Consider the following 7,500-nt stretch of genomic DNA (forward strand, 5'->3'; position numbering starts at 1 on the left):
CGTGCTGAGTGAGGAGGGGGGACACTCTCATGGTCGTTAGTACCGTGAGGGACGTGCTGAGTGAGGAGGGGGGACACTGTCATAGTCGTTAGTACCGTGAGGGACGTGCTGAGTGAAGAAAGGCGTGGGTTCGGATGGGCTGGGTTGTTCGTGGTAAGGCAACTGGCTTGGGACATTGTATTCAGTTCTGATGATGAACTGCCAGTCTGATGATCATTATATAACTAACAGGTCACATTGGATTATTCTCTCTCTCTCTCTCTCTCTCTCTCTCTCTCTGTATGTGTGTGTGTGTGTGATTGATAACCACAATCTCTGTATTTAACTGATAACCATACACACACACTGTGTGTGTGTCTCTCTCCCTGATTGATAACCACTCTCTCTCTCTCTCTCTCTCTCTCTCTCTCTCTCCTTGATTGATAATCATACTCCATACTGACATAGACTGGTGTTCCTCCATGGTGTTCCTCCACACTGACATAGAATGGTGTTCCTCCATACCAACATAGAATGGCGTTCCTCCATGCTGACATAGAATGGTGTTCCTCCATACCAACATAGAATGGTGTTCCTCCACACTGACATAGAATGGTGTTCCTCCATACCAACATAGAATGGTGTTCCTCCATACTGACATAGAATGGTGTTCCTCCATACCAACATAGAATGGCGTTCCTCCATGCTGACATAGAATGGTGTTCCTCCATACCAACATAGAATGGTGTTCCTTCATACCAACATAGAATGGTGTTCCTCCATACTGACATAGAATGGTGTTCCTCCACACTGACATAGAATGGTGTTCCTCCATACTGACATAGCATGGTGTTTCTCCACACCGACATAGAATGGTGTTCCTCCATACTGACAATAGAATGGTGTTCCTCCATGGTGTTCCTCCATACTGACAATAGAATGGTGTTCCTCCACACTGACATAGAATGGTGTTCCTCCATACCGACATAGAATGGTGTTCCTCCATACCAACATAGAATGGTGTTCCTCCATACTGACATAGAATGGTGTTCCTCCACACTGACATAGAATGGCGTTCCTCCACACTGACATAGCATGGCGTTCCTCCATAGTGTTCCTCCATACTCACATAGCATGGCGTTCCTCCATACTGATATAGCATGGTGTTCCTCCATACTGACATAGAATGGTGTTTCTCCACACCGACATAGAATGGTATTCCTCCGTGCTGACATAGAATGGTGTTCCTCCATGGTGTTCCTCCATACTGACATAGAATGGTGTTCCTCCACACTGACATAGAATGGTGTTCCTCCATACCAACATAGAATGGTGTTCCTCCATACTGACATAGAATGGTGTTCCTCCACACTGACATAGAATGGTGTTCCTCCATACCAACACAGAATGGTGTTCCTCCATACTGACAATAGAATGGTGTTCCTCCATACTGACATAGAATGGTGTTCCTCCATACCAACATAGAATGGTGTTCCTCCATACTGACAATAGAATGGTGTTCCTCCATACTGACATAGAATGGTGTTCCTCCATACTGACAATAGAATGGTGTTCCTCCATACTGACATAGAATGGTGTTCCTCCATACCAACACAGAATGGTGTTCCTCCATACTGACAATAGAATGGTGTTCCTCCACACTGACATAGAATGGTGTTCCTCCATACTGACATAGAATGGTGTTCCTCCACACTGACATAGAATGGCGTCCCTCCAAGGTGTTCCTCCACACTGACATAGAATGGTGTTCCTCCATACCAACATAGAATGGTGTTCCTCCATACTGACATAGAATGGTGTTCCTCCATACCAACATAGAATGGTGTTTCTCCACACCGACATAGAATGGTGTTCCTCCATACTGACAATAGAATGGTGTTCCTCCATGGTGTTCCTCCATACTGACAATAGAATGGTGTTCCTCCACACTGACATAGAATGGTGTTCCTCCATACCGACATAGAATGGTGTTCCTCCATACCAACATAGAATGGTGTTCCTTTATACCAACATAGAATGGTGTTCCTCCATACTGACATAGAATGGTGTTCCTCCACACTGACATAGAATGGCGTTCCTCCACACTGACATAGCATGGCGTTCCTCCATAGTGTTCCTCCATACTCACATAGCATGGCGTTCCTCCATACTGATATAGCATGGTGTTCCTCCATACTGACATAGAATGGTGTTTCTCCACACCGACATAGAATGGTATTCCTCCGTGCTGACATAGAATGGTGTTCCTCCATGGTGTTCCTCCACACTGACATAGAATGGTGTTCCTCCATACCAACACAGAATGGTGTTCCTCCATACTGACAATAGAATGGTGTTCCTCCACACTGACATAGAATGGTGTTCCTCCATACCAACACAGAATGGTGTTCCTCCATACTGACAATAGAATGGTGTTCCTCCACACTGACATAGAATGGTGTTCCTCCATACTGACATAGAATGGTGTTCCTCCATACTGACAATAGAATGGTGTTCCTCCACACTGACATAGAATGGTGTTCCTCCATACTGACAATAGAATGGTGTTCCTCCATACTGACATAGAATGGTGTTCCTCCATACTGACAATAGAATGGTGTTCCTCCACACTGACATAGAATGGTGTTCCTCCATACTGACATAGAATGGTGTTCCTCCATACTGACATAGCATGGTGTTCCTCCATGGTGTTCCTCCATACTGACATAGCATGGTGTTCCTCCATACTGACATAGAATGGCGTTCCTCCATACTGACATAGAATGGCGTTCCTCCATGGCGTTCCTCCATACTGACATAGCATGGTGTTCCTCCACACTGACATAGAATGGTGTTCCTCCATACTGACATAGAATGGCGTTCCTCCATACTGACATAGCATGGTGTTCCTCCATACTGACATAGCATGGTGTTCCTCCATACTGACATAGAATGGTGTTCCTCCATGGCGTTCCTCCATACTGACATAGCATGGCGTTCCTCCATACTGACATAGCATGGCGTTCCTCCATAGTGACATGTAAGGGCGTAACGGAAAACTGTAGGTTAGCTCCCGTCGTGGTTTAAGCATGTGTAAGAATGTGTGCAACATTTGAATGAAACATGGCAGCATTTGAATGAAAGGTGTACAATGAAAGGTGTGCACCATTTGAATGAAAGGTGTGCACCATTTGAATGAAAGTGTGCAATGAAACGTGTCCATCATTTGATCGAAACGAATCTGGACGCCAGGGCAATAAGTGCTGAGCTTGATGAGTTAAAAGTGTGTGAAATGTTACACCTTCAGTCACCCTGAACACCCCGCCTTTTCCCGAAGCACGTGTATATGCTATGAACGAAGAACGCAGCTTTCTGTCACACATCTGTTTACTCAGCTAATGGCGATCAATGGTTTTAATCCTCTCAATGTCGGCCCGTATTTCCATCCGATTAGAGAGTTTGGAGTCGCACACAGGTAGGGAGCGCTGCAATCAATAAGCAGTGTTACCTGTCAATCAATGCAGAGTGTTGACAGTAACACCTGTCTGTGCAGAGTGTTGACAGTATCACCTGTCCATGCAGAGTGTTGACAGTATCACCTGTCAGTCAATGCAAAGTGTTGACAGCATCACCCGTCAATCAATGCAAAGTGTTGACAGCATCACGTGTCAATCAATGCAAAGTGTTGACAGTATCACCTGTCAATCACCTGTCCATGCAGAGTGTTGACAGCATCACCTGTCCATGCAGAGTGTTGACAGCATCACCTGTCCATGCAGAGTGTTGACAGCATCACCTGTCCATGCAAAGTGTTGACAGTATCACCTGTCAATCACCTGTCCATGCAGAGTGTTGACAGCATCACCTGTCCATGCAGAGTGTTGACAGCATCACCTGTCCATGCAGAGTGTTGACGCTGAACACTGCACGAGGCTAGGAAGGGCACACTACATCCGGGTAGACCCCCATTCTCCACCCCCTTACCCCCACGCCCCCCACCCACGGCAAAAAAAATATTCATGGATTTTTTTTTTGTGCTTTATTTTCCAATGTAAAGTCCTTTTCTTGTTACTACTAACAAGAAAAAGCTTATTTTCATTGCTTTTCTGAAATGGCAACAAGAAAAAGAGAGAAAAAAAAAGGTTTTTCTGACGCATGCATTGCGCTGTGGTGAAACGTCTGCTTGCTGCGTGTGTGTGTGTGCTGATGGAAACAGCTAGATGGTTTGTGATCCATCATTTATTTGTAAGTCACGGGAGGGTTTGTCATCCATCATTTATTTATAAGTCACGGGAGTGTTTGCCGCCGGTGTCAGGGGACTGAATTGCTGACAAATGGCCCGGTCAGTTCCGGCACTTCCTTTCCACCAACTCCCACCTCCACACACACACACACACACACACACACACACACACACACACTGTCACACAGAGAGAGAGAGAGAGAGAGAGAGAGAGAGAGAGAGAGAGAGAGAGAGAGAGAGAGAGAGAGAGAGAAAACAAAAACAAAAACAAAGACAACAACGAACAAACAAAAGTCCAAACAAAAACAAAATACCACCGTGAAAGCAACCCATAGTGGATCAGCAGCAGTTGTTGCTGTTCTTCTTGTCAATGTGAAGGGAGGGGGGAGGGGGTCCTAAAAGGAAGGAGAGACACGCGCCATTGGAGTCTGTATCTTTGTTCGATATTTGTTTTGTTTGTCGACCGCCAGCGGTCCTGTAGCCAGATCCTTTCATTAGCGACTTGAACACCCTCTGTCATTAGAGACTGTCCATGCAATGGCCTGAACATCCCTGTTATTAGAGACTGTCCATACTATGGCTTGAACATCCCTGCCATTAGAGACTGTCCATACTATGGCTTGAACATCCCTGTTATTAGAGACTGTCCATACTATGGCTTGAACATCCCTGTCATTAGAGACTGTCCATACTATGGCCTGAACATCCCTGTTATTAGAGACTGTCCATACTATGGCCTGAACATCCCTGTCATTAGAGACTGTCCATACTATGGACTGAACATCCCTTTTATTAGAGACTGTCCATAATATGGCCTGAGCATCCCTGTTATTAGAGGCTGTCCATAATATGGCCTGAGCATCCCTGTTATTGAAGGCTGTCCATACACCACGTGAACTTTGGTTAGGTGTTGGTCTGTTGGTGAGAATCTGCCTGCTTCAGGACACACCCTGATCCATCATGAGCTGGGATTACATGTGTACCCGTGACTTGTGAGCTGGGATTACATGTGTACCCGTAACTTGCGAGCTGGGATTACATGTGTACCCATGACTTGTGAGCTGGGATTACATGTGTACCCGTAACTTGCGAGCTGGGATTACATGTGTACCCGTGACTTGTGAGCTGGGATTACATGTGTACCCGTAACTTGCGAGCTGGGATTACATGTGTACCCGTGACTTGTGAGCTGGGATTACATGTGTAAAAACTGCTCGAAAGGGTGGTTCGATTCACTCTCTCCTCACACCAATAGCAGGGCTACATAGAGAGGTTTTCATAGTGTTTACTTTTACTTAACAATACAACACACACACTCAGCAGTTCACCATACTTAGCAAAAGCAACACACAGCCCTACATAAAGCAGTACACACTGCCTACTTCAAGTACTTCCTACATGCAGCACACAGTAAAACGTTCACCCTACACCTAAAGCAGCACCTACAGGTTAGCACACAGCCCATCAAGGATTTCCTTGCACCTCACATCATTCAGTCAGCCTGTGTCAGTTTTCATTTCTTCTGGGAGACAGCTGAGAAATAGTAGAGCTGAGCTTAACGACCTATCGGCTTCACGCCCTTAAGATCAAAGAGAACTAGCTGTGCTGACTGGTTTTATTCTTCCCGCAACATACTGTGCATACTAATGCAAGCTACAACACTCACTCCCCAACTAGCTGACCTGAAATAACCAATCTTGACTTGTCCTAGTATAGTGACCCTATGTGAATGACTGACAGATTCACTGCTTAATCCCGATTCGTTCAATTCAACAGATTGATCTGAATCGCGATGGTTCAAAACCTGTTTCTACACACATTCTATGACAACAAGTCTAACACACTGCGTCACAAAGAGAGGGGAGAGGGAAGGGGAGTCGGGGTAGGGGGAACAACTCAAAAGACAGACTGGGATGTTCCGACACGCCGACACTGGCATGTTTTGAACACGCGGATGTCTATTTCAGCACGGGGATTGCGGCAAACATCACATAACTGCACGTGTTCTTACAGCTGGGACGGGTGAGCACAGACTCGCCGACCAAAGACGGCCGACTAGGGAACTCAGAACTCAGAACTCATTTAATTGTCGTAAAATCCATCATAGGAATTATGGACACTATAAACTAAACACAAAAAACAAACAAAAAGTAAAAGCAATATGTTGTGCCGGAGCACATGCACGATATTCCGCAAGACATTATTATGGATTGCGAACTTTAAAGCAGTCATATATGTATTTTGCCAGGGAATGGAGGTGCGGGAGGGTGGAAGGAGGGAGGATGGCGCGGTGTCGGCGCGACATCGAAGACTGGACTTTGGACGGAGCAGGAAGGGAGATAAGAAAGGGTTGGCGGGAGGGTGGGGAGGGGTGAAGGGATGGGGAGGGATGGGGGACAGAGTGTGGGTGGTGGGGGTGACACTGTTGGCACACTATAACACATGTGTACCCGAAACCTGTGTCGTCAATGGCGTGGGCATCTGATTGAGCGATCCGCAGATACAGAGAGACAGAGACAGAGACAGAGACAGAGAGATGGACGCAGTAAACGTGCACTGAGAGATAAGGTGTGGGTATGGTATCTGGAGGCTAAGAAGGGGGGGTGAGATGGGAAGTGGGCCAGTCTTTCTGGGGATGCATTTTGTGCACAACATGGAGCACTGACTAACTACCAAATGAATCAATAAATAAATAAACAAAATCTTTCCGTTGCATCAATACAGTTTTCCGCAGCCCCCCCTCCCCCCCCCCCCCCCCCCATCACCCCGTCCACCCCCTTCTCTCTCTCTCTCTCTCTCTCTTCAAACATCAAATAATTAATCGATTTCAGTCATATCCGAATGCCATAAAACTGATCCGGCTGTGATTTGCGGCCGAGCCAGAATCATAGACGGACATATTTATTACTTATCTGTTTTCTCGCAGAGTTTGACTGGCAGAGTTATCGGTGATTTCTTTACCACGGACACTGATTTCGTGTGTGACTGACAACATGGTTGTTGCGGATTTCTTCCAAGCTGACGCGGAGTTCGCTCCCCTGGAGATGTCCTCGCTCGACTTCCGTGAAAAACACCACAACCATTTTCAAATCAGTGAACTGTGTGTGTCGGTGAGTGTTGCAATGAAAAGAAAGAGAGGGAGAGAAGTGAGTGTCTCTGTGTGTGTGTGTGTGTGTGTGTGTGTGTGTGTGTGTGTGTGTGTGTGTGTGTATTTTGTATTTTTGTATTTTGTATTTCTTTTTATCACAACAGATTTCTCTGTGCGAAATTCGGGTTGC

General features: G+C 46.0%; 1 protein-coding gene and 1 pseudogene across 2 annotated transcripts in view; one reads left to right on the plus strand and one right to left on the minus strand.

Moving 5' to 3' along the window:
- The window catches only part of LOC143283899 (adenylate cyclase type 9-like), a 96,967-nt gene that overhangs the window by 65,123 nt on the left and 24,344 nt on the right, over positions 1-7,500 (minus strand). The window lies entirely within an intron of this gene.
- LOC143284190 (uncharacterized) overlaps positions 7,216-7,500 on the plus strand; it is a 9,667-nt pseudogene continuing 9,382 nt past the window's right edge.

Source organism: Babylonia areolata, chromosome 7 (genome assembly GCF_041734735.1).
Source record: "Babylonia areolata isolate BAREFJ2019XMU chromosome 7, ASM4173473v1, whole genome shotgun sequence".
NCBI classification, from domain to species: Eukaryota; Metazoa; Mollusca; class Gastropoda; order Neogastropoda; family Buccinidae; genus Babylonia; species Babylonia areolata.